Source organism: Trichechus manatus, unplaced genomic scaffold (genome assembly GCF_000243295.1).
Source record: "Trichechus manatus latirostris isolate Lorelei unplaced genomic scaffold, TriManLat1.0 scaffold00002, whole genome shotgun sequence".
Lineage (NCBI taxonomy): Eukaryota > Metazoa > Chordata > Mammalia > Sirenia > Trichechidae > Trichechus > Trichechus manatus.
Genome location: NW_004443938.1, coordinates 28950105 through 28967878, shown reverse-complemented (window position 1 = coordinate 28967878; position 17774 = coordinate 28950105). Strand labels below are relative to the sequence as shown.

Genomic DNA, 17774 nt, shown 5'->3' with positions numbered 1-17774 from the left:
TAGCAGCACAACTGGAAGAGCATAGTTGATGTCACTGAACTGTGCATGTAGAAATTTTTGAAATGGTGTATCTTTGGCTATGTATATTTTCACCAAAAATAAAAAAGTCAAGAAGGGAGAGTGTTGACATGTGGGGTTGTTAACCAATGTCATAAAACAATATGTGTACTACTGTTTCATGAGAAACTATTTGTTCTGGAAGCCTTTACCTGAAGTATGATAATAAAAAAAAAAAATTAATATACCCTTCGAAAGAAAGCCAACATAGCAAATAAATTTCACTTGCCTTAACTAAGATTCTGAGCCCTGGTGGAGCACTAGTTAAGAGCTCAGCTCCTAACCAAAGGGTCAACAGTTCAAATCCACCAGCTGTTCCTTGGAAACCCTGTGGGGCAGTTCTACTCTCTCCTATAGGGTCATTATGAGTTGGAATTGACTCAACAGCAATGGGTTTATTAACTAAAGTTCCAGCAACATAAATTCAACACTATTAAAATATTCGCTCATGATTAAATATTCTAAAAAAATCAAGGATGGTTTAGTACTAGAATATTTATTCAAAATGTAATCTGTATAATGTGCAAAAGATTGTCTCCACAGATCCTGTAAGTCATTTGAAAAAAATTCAATATTTATTTTTGATACTATTGTTGTTAGGTGCCATTGAGTCAATTTTGGACTCATAGTGACCCCATGTGATAGAGTAGAACTGCCTCATACGGTTTTCTTGGCTGTAATCTTTACAGATGCAGATCACCAAGTGTTTCTCCGTCACGGCTGCTGGGTGAGTTTGAACCACCAACCTTTTGGTTAACAGCTTAGAGCTTAATTGTTGTGCCAACAGGGCTCCTTGATAATACTATTAGTAAAATGAAAAATGAAGATATCCTGTTTCATGATGAGGAACAGTCACCTCAAACACCAAAGACATTTCCATTTAAGTTAAAAATAAGACAAAGCTGTCCACACAACACTGTTAACAACAATGCTATTAATATTTTTCTGAGGTGTGTGAATATCTTAGATCTAGCTTCAAATAAGTTATAGTTTGACCTGGAGTGAAAAAGTTTTATACTAAAAAATGTTTTATGTAATTATAGAATTGATATTATTAATGTAAAAGAAAAATTATATGTTGTAAGAAAAAGCAAAAAAGGAGCAAAAGCACTATTTAAGTGGAAAACATTTCTCAAGGTGACTCTCTTGCTACCTTTGAAATATAATTATGTGATTAGATATTAAGGTTTAGTTTGGTTTTGTCTTTTCCTGGTGGTATTTTTGCTTTGGGAATTCTAACCCCTAAACCCTGGCCATACTTCTGGCTGGCTGAATAAGCAAGATGCCCAGAGGTATCTCTCCAGATGCATCTAGTGCACTAAAACACACCAGCCCAGGTGCTGCTAATGCATCCTCTGACCCATCACCCAAAGGCTGACTCCGCTTGACCGGGGGCAGAGCCCATGGGGTTGGTTCCACCTATGGCTCTGTGGTTGCTGAGTGGTGAGAAAAAATAACCAAAAAAATCCTCTCTCTAAAAGTGTGTAAAGACCAATTCATGAGGAGTGGGGGTGGAGGGAACATGCTTCTAGCTCTACCTGTGAAGGAAGAAAATGTGCAATTACAGTAAGCAATTAATGCAAATTAATAGAACATTTAAGAAATTGTACCAAAGATACAGAATGTTGAAGAGCTTCCCAAATTATTTTTCTATTAATGTACCCTTCAAAACAAAATCAACAGAGAACAAAATATGACTTATCATAAATAAAATGCTAGCAACATAAATCTAATACTGTGATAAAATAATAATTTTTTGTAACCAAATAACATATTGTTCCTGAAGGGCATTTTAAACAGACTTGATTAAAATCAAAAGGTGTACTAAATTCTGGAAAAGAAAACTCCATCTAATAAAGATGCTACTTCTTTCTCCAAATAATTTAGAAGTGTAATATAACTTCAATTTAAAATTATCAAAAATTTGGTGTTTAATATAACAAAAGAATTGCCAGGTAAAACAACAGAAAATCTTGAAGAAGACAAGTAATTAAGGCATAATATGTTAAAATATATTATAAAGGTACAATAATTGAAATAGTATGGTATGGTTCAAGAATAGAGAGAAAAATCAATGGAATAGATAATAAGACCAGAAACAGATCCTAGTATATACACAAATTTCATAAATAATGAAGATTTAGTGGAGTTAGTGGATAGTAAAGAAGTAGAGATAGCAACTACAAAATACTATTTCAAGAAGAGATCTTACTCATATACAACAAAGGCTAAGAGGGTAATATAAATGAAGTGTGAATATTCTTGCTTGGTGACTATTCTGTGTTAGCTTTAGGAGGTAACACCTCTCTCACTGTCACAGGAAAGAAGGAGAAATGGATGAATGTCCTGGGAAATGAGTTTGCAGGACAAAGGATGAAGTTTGTGTAGGAATACTCCAAATTGAGGTGCTTGGCTGGAACAGAATAGCCAATCCCGGTTTGAATAAAACTCCATATTGTCAACTAGACTCCATTTTGAATCACACTTTAGCTTGACCAAACCCTCTGCCTCTGCACTCCTGAGAATGTAGCCCATGACTTCGCTAAACTTTAAACACTTTTAGCAAATAAGGGTGGGGGTGAGTATGTGGCTTTTCCTGGAAGGGTTTGTTCTCTCTGCCTCTCCCCGGTTTGCTGATGATAAGAGAGATTATGATGTTGATGATCTCTCACTGTCCCTCCCCAGTTTGCTGATGTTAAGAGAGATTATGGTGTTGATGGTCTCTCACTACTCCCCATTTTACTAATAGTCATGGGCTATCATTCATTTACCTTCCCCATTGTCTTAGTCATCTAGTGCTGCCACAACAGAAACACCACAAGTGGATGGCTTCAACAAAGAGAAGTCCACTCTCCCACAGTCCAGCAGGCCAGAAGTCCATATTCAGGGCGCCAGCTCCAGGGGAAGGCCCTCTGTCTCCCTCGGCTCTGGAGGAAGGTCTCTGACACCAGTCCTCCCCTGGTCCAGAAGCATCCCAGCACAGGAACCTTAGGTCCAAAGGACGCGCTCTGCTCCCAGTGCTGCCCTCTTGGTGGCATAAGGCCCCCATGTCTCTCTGCCCACCCCTCGCCTCTGTACCTCAAAAGAGATTAGCCAAAGACACTATTCAATCCCGTAGATTTCATCAGTATAACTGCCACCAATCCATTTTATTACATCATAGTGATAGGATCCACAACACACAGGGAAATCACACCAGACTACAAAATGGTAGACAATCAAACAACACTGGGAATCATGACCCAGCCAAGCCAACAGACACCTTTGGGGGACACAATTCAATCCATGACACCCATTTTAACATACAAAAGGCTCACCTCTCCCTCAGAACATTGGAACACTTGGTAGATTCCTCTCTGCCCCGTGTTTCCCCAATTTGTGCATTGCATTATCCTCAATAATTCTCTTTGCTTTTACTTTAACAGAGTGAGCATTCTTACTCTTCCAAAAGTTCATGGACTTCTTTTGGATGGCTTTGACAGCTGCAATTATCTCCTCAAATAGTTACCTGTCAAGAGTGAGATTGACTGGAGTCTGTAACATAGACTGAGAAAGTAATATGGACTGTAAAAATGTAGAAAGCTTTCTGAGCCACACTGAGGGCCCAGGAGAGGTTGAAGACCATAAATTTGTTTGGTGATAACAACGATCTTTGTAGGATTTCCTCCAAGAGAACTCAACAGCCAAGTTGAGTAAAAAAGTTGAAAGTTTGGTTTAGAAGAAGATTAGGTTCCACAAAACAACAAGCAGGTGAGAGTCAAGGATACTGGCAAGAGAGTCATTGGAAGAATGAATCATAGGTCTAGACTAGACTGAGGAAGAAAGGAAGACAGAGGAACATTGTTGGAACACAATAAATTGGTCCAGAAATTGGCAGTCTCAATAAGGTTGGAAAACAGATGTACTGAGGAAATGAGAGCAATAAACAGGACATTGTGATCAGGAATTAACTGTTGGACTTAAACATTTTAGAGGTACATGAGATCATATGATTTCTTGCTTTTTAAAGTTAATATAGTGTAGTAAACAGGATAATGCCCTCCCTCCCCAGCAAAATGTCCATGTCCTAATTCCTAGAACCTGTGAATATATTACCTATATGGCAAAAAGAACTTTGAGATATGATTAAGGTAAGGATCTCAAGGTGGAAAATTATCCTGGATTATCCAATGAGCACAACGTAATCAGAAGGACCCTTATATGAGAGACGCAGGAGGCTCAGAGTGAGAGAAAGAGATGTGACAATGGAAGGGAGAGGTTGGAATGATGCACAGAATAGTTCATGAGCCAAGGAATGCAGGTGGCCTCTAGAAGCTGGAAAAGGCCAATAAATGTATTTTCAACTAGAACGTCCAAAAGGGACATAGTACTGCCAATACTTTGACTTTAGACTTCTGACCTACATGTGGACACCCCAAAATCCTAAAACAGGCTTTGCTGAGCTAAGCTGAAAAGGTTGGCTCAAGGTAAGGAACTAGAACTCTCCCTTAAAGCAAAATGCCTTGAAGATTAAATTTCCAGATGTCTTTTGATACGTGCCATGTACATAATGACTCTGTTTCTACAACAAAAAGTCACTAAAACTCTGCATGTGCTTTGATGCTATCTCTTGAGAAGTTAAGATGACAATGACCTTCAGGAGACCACCCTGCCAGACCCAGGTACTTTACATTCATAAGAACTGACCACCTTGAGGATCTAAACACTTGATTTTTGATAAAACAGATGTTGTAATGCTATACTCAAAGATCACCCAATGACCTATATAACCTGCTTTTACTGTCCCCTCTTCAGAGTGCCTTTCCAAGACTTTCGGATTGATACTGCCTGATTTGAATCTTATCTACTCACAATAAATATATTCTGTGACACTAATTTCTGGTTTTTCTCTGCACATTTAGGTTTTTGACTTACAGAACTGAAAGAAAATAAATTTGTGTAGTTTTAAGCCACTAAGTTTGTGGTAATTTTTTATAGCAGCAATAGGTTATTAATACATATGGTATCATAAAGTATTTTTTACATATTTATGTGGGCTACTCCTGTACTACACTCAAAATAAATAAATAAAAACCAACCATACAGTAATAACTTCATGGTAATATCTAAACCTCATATTATGACTTTCTAACAATTGAGTGGCAAACACTGTTGTCCCTCACTAAGCCAAACCAATTGTCCAATACTTACAACCCAATCAAAGTCCTTGCGAACTCAGATAAATTACTGAAATGGAAGTGCAAAGGATATCAAAGAAGTCCCCATGGAAACAACATTTGCCATTCAAAGATATTTGGATGCTTTCATGCCTACTCATCAACTAAGCGATGAAAATTTTTAGGACAGATGACTCTAATTTTGAGTACAATTCAAAGATTTTTGGAAGGATGATAAATGTCTATGCTTGCTAGAGGGAGATTTGCCAGGAAGAAAGGGAGGCATCTGTTGTGGATTGAATTATGTCCCCCCAAAATATGTGTTGTAAATCCTAACTTCTATGTCTGTTGTTATAATGCCATTTGGGAAAGCATTGTCTTTGTTATTTCAATAAGGCAGGATTAGTGTAGTGTGTATCTTGAGTCAATCTCTTTTAAAATACAAAAGAGATTAAACAAGCAAGCAAAGCATAGATGGGGAAGAGAGATGCCAAGCCACATGAAGATTACCCAGGAGCAGAAGCTCAAAAGAGACAAGGACCTCTATCCAGAGCTGACACAGAAAGAAAGCCTTCCCCTAGAGCATGCACCCTGAATTCAGACTTTTAGCCTCCTAAACTTTGAGAAAATAAATTTTTGTTTGTTAAAGCCACCCTTTTGTAGTATTTCTGTTATAACAGCACAAAATAACTAAGACAATTTGGTACAGGGAATTTGGTATGGGGGAGTGGGATGCTGTTCTAACAGATATATAAAATGTGGAAGTGGTTTTGAAATTGGGTAATGGATAGAAGCTGGAAGACTTTTAAGGTGCCTGGTAGTAAAAGCTTAGATGGCTGTCTTAGTCATCTAGTGCTGCTATAACAGAAATACCACAAGTGGATGACTTTAACAAAGAGAAATTCATTCTCTCACAGTCTAGTAGCCTACAAGTCCAAATTCAGGGCTTCGGCTGCAGGGGAATGTGTTCTCTGTCGGCTCTGGAGGAAGATCCTTGTGATGCATCAGCCTTCCCTTGGTCTGGGAGCATCTCAGCCCAGGAACCTCAGGTCCAAAGGACACACTCTGCTCCCGGCACTTCTTTCTTGGTGGTATAAGGTCCCCCTGTGTCTCTACTTGCTTCTCTCTTTTATATCTCAAAAGAGATTGGCTTAAGACACTATCCAATCTTTTAGACCTCATCAGTATAACTGCCACTAATCCATCTTATTACATCATAGTGATAAAATTTACAACACATAAGGAAATCACATCAGATTACAAAATGGTACACAATCATACAATAGTGGCAATCATGACCCAGTCAAATTGACAGATACTTTTGGGGGACACAATTCAATCCATGACAATTGCTTTGAAGAGATTGCTGGTAGAATTATGGGCATCAAAGGCAATTCTGGTGAGGGCTCAGAAGGAAGTTAGGAGAACTATAGAGAAAGTCTCTCATCTTGGAGAATACATATGGTGCCAGCAACAGAATGTTCCTGGAAATGTGGACCTTAAATGTGCCTCTGGTGAGGCTTTAAAAGAAAATTATGAACATGTGATTGGACAATGGAGAAAGAGCAATGCTTTTTATGCAGTGGCAAAGAACTTGTCTGAATTATGTTCAAATGTTTGGTGGAAGGTAGAACTTGTAAGTGATGAGCTTGGATATCTGGCTGATGAGATTTCTAAGAAAGATCTTAAAGGGGCTGCGTGCTTTCTCCTAGTTGCTTACAGTAAAATGCGTGAGGATGCTGCCCAAAGATGAGGGGATGGAGCTGCCATGTTCAAGAGCCAGAAGAATGGGGCCTGTCAGGGCTGAGGCGGTGGTGTCGCCTCTCAGATGGACTAGGAAAATGGAGCCACCTAAAGCTGAGGGAGCAGAGTTGCCATCCCAGAGGGCCTGGATTGCAGAGCTGAAGCCCAGTGTCAAGGGGCCTCCACCCAGAATCCAGAGGGCATGGCCACCACCCCAAGTCTGGAGGGTGGGGCCATTGCCTAGATGGTCTCAGAGAAGAGAGGATTATTTTTAATTCTTGAGAGCTAATGTAATTCGTTCTGCTGGGTTTGGGACTTGTTTGGTGCCTGTTATCCCTTCTTTCCCTTCAATTTCTCCCTTTTATAATGGAAATGTCTATCTTGTGCCTGTTTCACCATTGTACTTTGGAAACAGATAACTTGTATTCTAGATTCCACAGGCTCACAGATGAAGAGGAATTTCGTCCCAGGAGAAGAAGCCTAAAGTCTCACGATATTGGATTCAGATGATTCAGAAGATGAGATTTTGAACTTGGAGTTGATTTAAGACTTCCGTGATAATGTGATGGAGTAAATGTGCTTTGCATGTGGCAAGGGCACGAATTTTTAGGGGCCAAAAGGGGGAATGTTATGGATGGAATTATGTCCCCAAAAAATATGTGTTATAAATCCTAACCTCTACGCCTATGGTTATAATCCCATTTGGGAATGGGTTGTCATTGTTATGTTGATGAGGCAGGATTAGTGTAGGGTGTATCTTGACCCAATCTCTTTTGAGATATAGAAGAGATTAAATAAGAGAGCAGCGGAGAGATGGGGGAAGAGAGATGCCAAGCCACATGAAGACTGCCCAGGAGCTGAAGCTTAGAAGAGACAAGGACCTCCCTCCAGAGCTGACAGAGAGAGAAAGTCTTCCCCTGGAACCAGTACCCTGAATTCAGACGTCTAACCTTCTAAACTGTGAGAAAATAAATTTCGACTTGTTAATGCCATTCACTTGTGGTATTTCTGTTATAGCAGCACTAGGTAACTAAGACAACTGTCTTTGGGTAAATTTGGCAGAAGGAAACATGACTTCTGGTCCTTGTTCTGTTGCTACCTCACAAAATTACCCAGTCACTCTGGATCTGTTCCCTTAACTTAAGTTGAAATATTTAAAACAGAAATAAGAATCTTTTAGTTTAACATTTGAATTGTGTGTGTCTATTTTCTTTTTTAAAGTCCTTTAAAATAACGGGTGCAAATGTTTTTTGCATTCAGTTGCTAACCACAAGGTTGGAGGTTCGAGTCTACCCAAAGGCACCTCAGAAGAAAGGCCTGGTGTTCTGTTTCTGAAAAATCAGTCATTGAAAACTCTGTGGGGCATAGTTCTACTCTGACACACATGGTGTCACCATGAGTCGGAGTTGACTCTATGGCAACTGGTATACAGAACACATGCCATATGGCCATATGGTAAATATCAGTTCTAGTGTCATCCCATAAAGATCACCCAGGAACAGTGGCATCACTAGGGTTGATGTTATCCAGTGTGGTAACTCATGATGTTACTTCTCTCCCTCCACCCCCCGGGGTGGGCAAGCCCAGCCAGGGAACCTCCCCACCACCACAGCCTGACCTGCCTGGCCCCAGCCCATCCACCACACAGGGCCATGCAGCCCCACCTCCATAGCTCCCCACAGTTCCTCCCCTCTCCCACTGGCCAAATTAAAGATCCTCTTCTCCGACCAATGCCGGGTTCCACACAGTCCACCCTCACCCTGACTGGTAAGTGACAGTGGGACAAGGATAAGTAGGGGTGACGAGTTACCTCACAGGGTGACACCAACCCTAGTGATGTAATAGCCCCTCCACCCAACGACACCAGCCCGTCTGCTGCCACCATGGACCCTGGAGTCATTTTGGTGTCACCCCATCTGACACCATCAGGGGGTGCAGCCCACACCCCTGCACCCCCGTAGTGACACCACTGACCAGGAACAGAAGCTCAAAAGAGACAAGAACCTTCCTCCAGAGCTGACACAGAGAGAACTACTTCCCCTAGAGCAAGCATCCTGAATTCAGACTTCTAGCCTCCTAAACTGTCAGAAAGTAAATTTCTGTTTGTTAAAGCCACCCATTTGCCGTATTCCTGTTAATAGCAGCCCTAGATAACTGAGACAGCATCTTATGCTCAAGTTTTATTGAAAATATGTATTTTTAAAGCCTCAGTCAAAAAAGTCCATGCTGTAAAACTCCCACAAGTGAATCTTGCAGGCATGTAAAACCAAACACAATATAAAAGCTTTTTTTATGTCATGCTTGGATTTACATGCTTGTACAAGCATACGTAATAAGTTTGATTAAAGAATCTCAACATAGATACATGCAAGAATGAATTTTATTCATTTTCAAACAGCACAAAATGTTCTGGGCTCTGAACCCTGCATCTACCTAGGCCAGACATCTTTTTTCTTCATCCCATTCAGGTTTAATATTCCAATCCTGTGCTTTTTGAAATCCAAAATGGATATTGAAATCTCAGTCCCATGTCTGAGACAAAGCTCCCTCTCCCCTCTCTCTTTCTCTCCCTTTGCCTAGGAAAGAGGGAGAATGACCTTAGCTTACATAGCAACATAACATCAGAGATGACGAGTCCCCTTTCTACCTCTCAGTCTAACTCTGATGGTTGAAGTTAAATGTTGGCTCTCGCTTTTAAGTGGAGATGAAATTGTTAGCTCTTCAAGAGCCCACGCTTGCACAGTTACCCTGTCCTCTCTCCCCTATTACCATAGCAACAAGCAATCCACCCAAAAGTCCCATAATTCTGGCAAGCCCCATCTACCTTCCGTGGCATGTATTTCTCAGTTCTTGCCAAGCCGAGGGTGGGAACACAGGCTGCCCTGGGGCACTGTCTTTCACAGCATCAACAGCAACACCACATGCTCTGTCAGCTTAGTGGCACATACCCACAATCACACCACAACTGTTCTTACTGGAAGTGAGGGGAACTCAGGAAACAGATTTCTACAGAAGAGGGTGGAACAAATGGAAACTTCTGTGCTCCTTGCCCTCTGGTCTCTGCACCAAGGAAACCAAAAAAAAAAACCAAACCTATTGCCATCAAGTCAATTTCTTCCACTCGTGGTGACCCCATGTGTTAAAGAGTAAAACTGCTCCACAGGGTTTTCTTGGCTGAAATTTTATGGAAGCAGATAGCTTTCTTCCTTCCACAGAGCTGCTGGGTGGGTTCGAACCACTAACCTTTAGTTTAGTAGTTAAGTGCAAACTGCACCACCCAAGGACGTGCACCAAGAGAAGAGGAGGAAAAAGGTATCGTTAATAACTTCATGAATTTTACTTTCTTCAGAGTTCTAATATCCTTGCTCTCTCTCTATCCTTTATTTTATAAAAACCAAAGGAGTAAGGTTTAAGAAACTGGTTCTGCTGAATGTTTTCTATTAGCAAATCCACAGTGTGGAACTGGTTTAAGAAGGCATTTCTCTGAACTTAAAAGGTAAAACACTTGGCAAGTTTTATTCTAAACTATGGACTCTAGTTGGCAGTTCTAGGGAAGAGAAAATGTCCCTCATCATCACTTTACCACAGCTGTTTTAATAGATTCAACTCATATTATCTCCATCATCAATTCTGGATATTTACATTATAAGATTTTCCAGTGACAGACCCCCAATTTGTGACATCGGGCCTCTAAGAAGTAAGTTTACCATTTAAACTGGCTCAACTTGAGACCATAATCTTGGCACTAATTAAGTTGTAAGTCCAGAGGTCACTATATTGATTTTGGGATTCCACTTGAAACTCTGGTATAAAAAAGTTTTCTGAGAACTAGTGGGAGTAGGGATGAGGGGAAGAATTCTAAGAAACAGAGTTTGCCATTTGTGGGAGTCTAGGAATCTGCAGCCTTTGTTCTACATTCAACGTAGAATACGGAGGCAAAGTTGAAAGTGTATTGTGTCTGGGGAATTTCTGCTTCCTGCTATGAAGAAGTAACAGTTTGGAATCAACTTCCCATTGTAAACAACTAGAAAAAATGGGTAAAATATAAGGAAAAATAAGAAATTTCAGACATTGGTCAGCAGAGCTGCTTAGGACAATGATCTCTGAGCAAAGGGAAATAAACTAAGTGAGCCCCCTGGCTTTGTGCCTAGAGGCAATTTTCGGACCATAGCTCTAGGAAAACAAAAACAAAAACAAAAAAAAAAAACAAACCTGTTGCCATCGAGTCAATTCTGACTCATAGTGACCCTGTTGGGCAGAGTAGAACTACCCCATAGGGTTTCCAAGGAGCACCTGGTAGATTCAAACTGCCGACATTTTGGTTAGCAGGCAAGCTCTTAACCACAGCACCACCAGGGTTGACAGCACCAGGATGGGACTCCCAAATAAAGTTCAGTGGTCTCACTGAGTTAAAGAGACAGAGATCAGAGCTGCAGGGAGGCTGTGGTGATTAGAATTTGTGGAACAGAGTTCTGGACAGGAGAGAGCTAAGAAAAGAAAGAGCTACAGAATCTGCATGGGGCCTCCAAAGCCTTTGGCTGAATATCAAGCTATACATGAATGGAGTGAAACCCTACAAGTTTGAAGAAAGAGCAATTACTGAGGCGCTATAAACTGAACAAATCCCACAGCTCCTGTAAGGCCAGGAATCATTCAAGTTCCCACATGCCAGCATGAAGAGGTTTCATTGAACATTCAATGGAAATGCCAGAAAGGTATTTAGTAGCAGCTCTTAAATTCTTGAATAAAGGTTACTCTAGACCCACTCTAAAAAAAGCTTTCAAACAAGCCTCAGAATTATTAAACTGATCCTTAGTAATTTAACCACCTGCCAGAATAAAACACAAAATTCTTTAAGGAAGACCAAAAAAAAATTTTTCTTTTTAGCATTCAGCACATAAAATTTAGCAAAATGTTACACATGCCAAGAAGCGGGAGAATTTGATACAAAATCAGGAGAAAAATCAGTCAAGAGAAATAGACCCAGAATTGACAGACATGGAATTAGCAGACAAGAACATTACAACAACACTGTAAGTATGTTCTGTATGTTCGAGAAGGCAAAAGGAAAAATATGCGTAGGAGACAAATGGAAAGTAAAATATATATAAATAAGACCATTGATATTGTCCCACAGGTCACTGAGGCTGATTCATTTTTTTTTTTTACTTTCTGTTCAGTCTTTATTCCCTGTGCTTCAGTCTGGATAGCTTCTATTGTAATGTCTTCACATTCACTGTTCCTTTTTTCCCTTGAGTTTCTAATGTTCTGTGAATTCCATCCAGTGTTTTTTTAATATCTAAAAGTTCTGTTTACATCTTTTTTTTTTTTTTAATCTTCTATGTCCCACCCACCCTGTTGTCTGAGATCAGTTGAGGTTTGGCAATATCATCTGGGCCGGGTGCCCTGAGCCTGGACTAGGACCTTCATGGGCCCTGGTCCCTGATTATCCCCTCTGACCCTCTGTCCTGCTCATGGGGTCAACCAGACGCCCCAAGGAGCTCAGAGACTAACACCTATGGGTTGTCTCAGGACCCCATGGCCAGATCCCAGTTTTAAGAGGGACTGGCAAGCAGATTGCTCCCTCTGACTGGCCCAATATTGCTTTCATGAGATCATACAACATTGGGCCTCCAGAATGGTGCTGACATGCCAATTTTGAGTGATTCTCACTTATGTCAGACACAGGACAAGCCCAGGACTCTGGACTTCCAAGAGTTTATTACCAACTCTTGTATTTGAGCCACATGTTTGGACCCATGCCTTGACTCTCACCCATCTATATCCTGACTTTGGTGCTGCCCATGATGACAGCACCTGAAGGCAGCAGGCATATTTACCCATGGTGGCAAGCGTCCTTTGTCCTGTGCATCCCCACCTCTGGTACTCAGGTCAGTCACCCCACCCCTTCCACAGCCTCCATACTACATGTCAGGTAGTCCTGTGGAGGTGGTTGTACCTGTCTCCTCTGGTAGCTTCTGACACCACTGCTCTGCAACGCCAATTGCCCTTCTGACTGATGTTCTCTCTTGCCTCCGATTCATGTGGCTGTGTTCTCCAGGATGGTCTCAAGTCATGTTGGATAAGGGATGGACACTCCTTGCATGAACGAGACTACTCTCTCACCAATTTTCCCTGCTAATAGCAGTGTAGGATCCCTGGTGGTACAGTGGTAAAAGCACTCAGCTGTTAACCAAAAGGTTGGCAGTTTGAACCCACCAGCCTAGAAAGATGTGGCAGTCTGCTTCTATAAAGATTTACAGTCTTGGAAACCCTATGAAGCAGTTCTACTCTGTCCTATAGGGTCACTATGAGTTGGAATCGACTTGACAGCAGTGGGTTTGCTTTTGGGTTTAATGGCAGACTGTGGAAAGCAGGAATGTGGTCAATACTGAAGAAGATCACATTCTAGGAATGCAATGACTATGATCTAAAGAATTCTACATTTATGCTAGAAAATTCCAAACACTAAATTTAACATGACCAGAAAACAAGATATTATTCACATTGTTCTGCATTCTCTGGGTGAGACCTGCTTTTGTGGTCATCATCCACAAAACACAGAAACAACTTTACAGTGTCTTATAGAAGCCAGTATTCATGGGTGGCAGCTGGATGATGTAGCATCATGAGTAATGATATGACAAACATTAAATAAATGGCATTAGAGAATTGCAGCAGCAAGGAGATCTGTGTTGTTTCACTGAAAACAGGTTCTGGCATGGTGAGTACTAAAAACGCTGCTACATTTTCTTATGATTAGAAATAGGATATAAGCCAGGAACAGTGCATTTTGATGATAATGAACTGGAAAATTTTTTCTAAATCTTCCCTATACCTTGCAAAGACCCAGGACTTTTATACTACTTTTTTATTATTGTTCTTTAGGTGAAGGTTTACAGAACAAACTAGCTTCTCATTAAACAATTAGTACACACAATGTTTTGTGACATTGGTTACCAAGCCCACGACACGTCAACACTCTCCCCTTCTCGATGTTGGGTTCCCTATTACCAGCTTTTCTGTCCCCACCTGCCTTCTAGTCCTTGCCCCTAGGCTGGTGTGCCCCTTTAGTCTCGTTTTGTTTTATGGGCCTGTCTAATCTTTGGCTGAAGTGTGGACTTCAGGAGTGACTTCATTACTGAGCTAAAAGGGTGTCTGGGGGCCACACTCTCAGGGTTTCTCCAGTCTCTGTCAGGCCAGTAAGTCTGGTTTTGTTCTACATTTTTCTCTATATACTACATTTTTAATCAAACAGTTTATATAGACAAAGACCTGGTAAAAACTGTTTGCCTGGAGGCCCACACACCCTAGTTGCACTCCTGCTAATATCAAAACCAAACACATCCCAACGGGAAAAAACCTACAAACCAATATCCCTCAAGATCATAGACATAAAAACCCTTAACAAAACATTAGCAAGTTGAATCCACTAATACATAAAAAGGATATTACACTATGCACAAGTGAAGTTTATCCCAGTTATACAAGGTTGGTTTACCATTAGAAAAACCAATCAATGTAATTCACCATATCTACTGAATAAAACAGAAAACCACATGGTAATCTCAAAAGACGCAGAAAAAGCATTTCACAAAACTAAACATCCATTCATGAAAGTGTTTTTTGTCCCAGATCGAGGCCTGTGCCACAGGGCCTTTTGAAGTAGAGACAGGCATTATTTCTGGTGGGAGACTGAGCCAAAATGGCATCCTTATTGTTATCATCCCAGTACTGATGAGGGGGAGTTCCTGGGTGGTATAAACAGTTAAAGCACTCAGCTGCTAACTGAAAGGTTGGAGGTTCAAGTTCACTCAGAGGCACTTTAGAAAAAGGCCTAGTGACGTACTTCCCCAAAATCAGCCGTTGAAAACCCGATGGAACACAGTTCTGGCACACATAGGGTCACCATGAGTTGGAGTTCACTCGACAGCACCCGGTTTTTCACTAATAAGGACACTGAGGCTGAGTAACAATCTCAAGGGCCCACAGTTGTCAGTGGCAGTGCTAGGATTCAAATGTTTTTTTGTCCATCTCTAAAGCACATGCTCTTTCCACCACACTACAGTGTCTCTATATAGAGAAGAGCTAATTTCACTGAGGGAAACTGCATTTAGTACTATCAGAAAAAATAAAAAATTTAAAAACTATTTTCTAACAAAAAAAATTTATTTTGTATATTGAGATGTTCATGAGTATATTTTTGAGACATGAATTCAGATGCGCAAAGACTGCCATCTTTTTTCCCCCCTATAACTGAATCAGGAGCAGATATAGTTTTGTGGGGACAAAATGATGCCAAGGTCACCAACGTACTGAAGTCCATCATTGCAATTATTACACCAATCCATCTCACCAAGGGTCTCCCTTGCTCTCACTGGCCCTCTACTTCACCAAACATGCTGTCCTCCTCCAGTAATTGATCCCTCCTGATGATTCATCCAAAGCAAGTGAATCAGACAATGTTCTATTGTGATCCATAAGGTTTTCATTGGCTAACTTTTGGAAGTAGATTCCCAGGCCTTTCTTCCTAGTCTGACTTAGTCTGGAAGCTCCGCTGAAACTTGGGTGACCCTGCTGGTATTTGAAATACTAGTGGCATAGCTTCCAGCATCATAGCAACACACAAGTCACCACAGTACAGCAAACTGACAGACATTTGCGGCTCTATTGCTTAATATCTATTGAGATTACGACCAGGAGAAAAGAGTGTTTCCCTGTAGGAAAGCCTGTGCTTACAACATCTCCCCACTTTAGCTATGGAGGGAATGCAGATATAAACCTTGAAATTTGAGGAAAGCTATTCACTTCCCTAAAAGTTATTGTTTTTTACCTGCAATATATTATTTCAAGTAATAAGGGGAAAATTATCAATCTCCTACTCCAGGTTAAAACATTTCTCTCCTTTCTTGCATTCTCACCTGGGACTAGAATTTGTTTTCCCTACTGTATGCTTTCTCAGAGTTTATTTAGACATGAACTCTAGAGGCTTAGAGATGACCAAGGATATATATAATCACTTTTGGTTCAAATGGTTGACAAGCTCAGCTACTAACTGAAAGGCCTGGCAAACTATTTCCAAAAAAATCAACAAATGAAAATCCTACAGACCACAGTCCTACTCTGACACACATAAGGTTATCATTAGTCAGAATCTACTCAAAAGCAATTATTTTTATATATAATCACTTTTAATCATTGTGTGTGTGTTTTATATATGTGTGTACATATATGTACAAACAGTGCACTCAACTGCTAACCTAAAGGTTGGCAGTTGGAACCCACAGAGCAGCACCATGACAAAAGTCCTGGTATTGCTTCTGTAAAGATCACAGCCAAGAAAACCCTATGGAGTAGTTCTACTCTATAACACATGGAGTGGTCAAGAGTCAGAATTGACTCAGCCTCAGTGGGTTTGGTTTTTGGTTATAGATACGAAGCAATATATATGTATAAGTGTGTATATATATATGTATGTGTTTGTATGCATCAAACATTTCATTTAAAAGGACAATCAGGAAAAATTGTTTGGGGATGGCCCTGGATGGGCCCAAGATTAATAGTGGCTGCACGGGGATTTGCTCCTCTCGTGTGACCTCTCTCCTTTTGCTGTGCCTGCTCCTTCTCCACGGGGACCCCTCATGTTCCCTCTCACAGATTTCTGGCCATTTTCTAGCAAGCTAGTTTCTCAACTCATTATTTTTGCCCATTTAACAGCCTTCAGCCCCTTCTCTTTATTGCTGTCCACACCGCCCCCTCCTCCAACAATATTCATTCTTTCTCCTTCTTTAAGATGGTCAGTTTTGTAACCTACACTGGGAGTGGTGGGCATTCCCCACCACTGAGACTTGATCCTTTTTATCCAGAGAAATGACAGGCGAGGGGCCTGAGACAAGGGTGTGGGCATGGGGACAGAATGGAGCTGGGATCCTGCCAGGCCCCCTGCTAACCTGGAACAGTATTCTTTTATGTTCCCTGCTATACAGCAATAGAAATGGAAAGTATTTATCCCAGGATGCTGGACGTATTACTGTTAAATTGTTCGAGGATTGTTAAGTGATTAGCATATCGATTGTGGCCAAGGATTCCAAAACTCTGGATCTCCCCGAGATCCCCAACATTTCATCATTTTTGTCACTGTGCCAGCATGGCCCCTTCAGATAAGGAAAGTTGCCATCATAATAGAGCATGGAGGGACAAGAAAAGGCAGGAATGAGCAGAATAACATTCATTGCCTTTCTTATAAATTCCCCAGTTTACCTTCCTAAAGCTGAAAGAAAACTATTCTGTCTGAAATGAAAAGAAAATGAATAGTAAATTCAAATAACATTGAAGCCCTGATTAGCGGCTTAAGCTGTAGAATCAGACACGGCTTTGAGTCCCAGCTCTGACACTTACTGGCTGAGGGACCTCATTACTAATCCTCTAAGCCTCAGTCTTCTCGTCTGGAAAGCGGAGTCCTCGAGTGGTGCAAATGGTTGAGCACTTGATGACTAACCAAAAGGCTGACCGTTCGAATCACCCAGAGTCACCTCGAAAGTAAGGCCTGGAAATCTGCTTTTGAAAGGTCACAGCCTTGAAAACCCTATGGAGCAGTTGTACTCTGTAACACACGGAGTCACCATGAGTTGAAATCAACTCAATGCAACTAACAACTAGCTTCAGTGAAGATTCGATGAGATGGCTATGAAGCACTTGGTCCAGCTTATCATAAGAACTCAACATATGGAAGTCAGTACATTTCAATGCAAGGTGTTAGGAACTAAAGGGAAAATTAGAAGTATACAGTAGTCTTTGCCCTTCCTGAGCTCATAATCA

General features: G+C 40.9%; 1 long non-coding RNA gene across 1 annotated transcript in view; it reads right to left on the bottom strand.

Moving 5' to 3' along the window:
- Positions 1-9892, bottom strand: part of LOC111820209 (uncharacterized) — a 15523-nt gene extending 5631 nt beyond the window's left edge. The window contains exon 1 of the long non-coding RNA XR_002823744.1: positions 9781-9892. This is a non-coding gene — a long non-coding RNA (uncharacterized LOC111820209). The remainder of the gene's footprint in view (positions 1-9780) is intronic.
- Positions 9893-17774: the final 7882 nt, after the last annotated feature.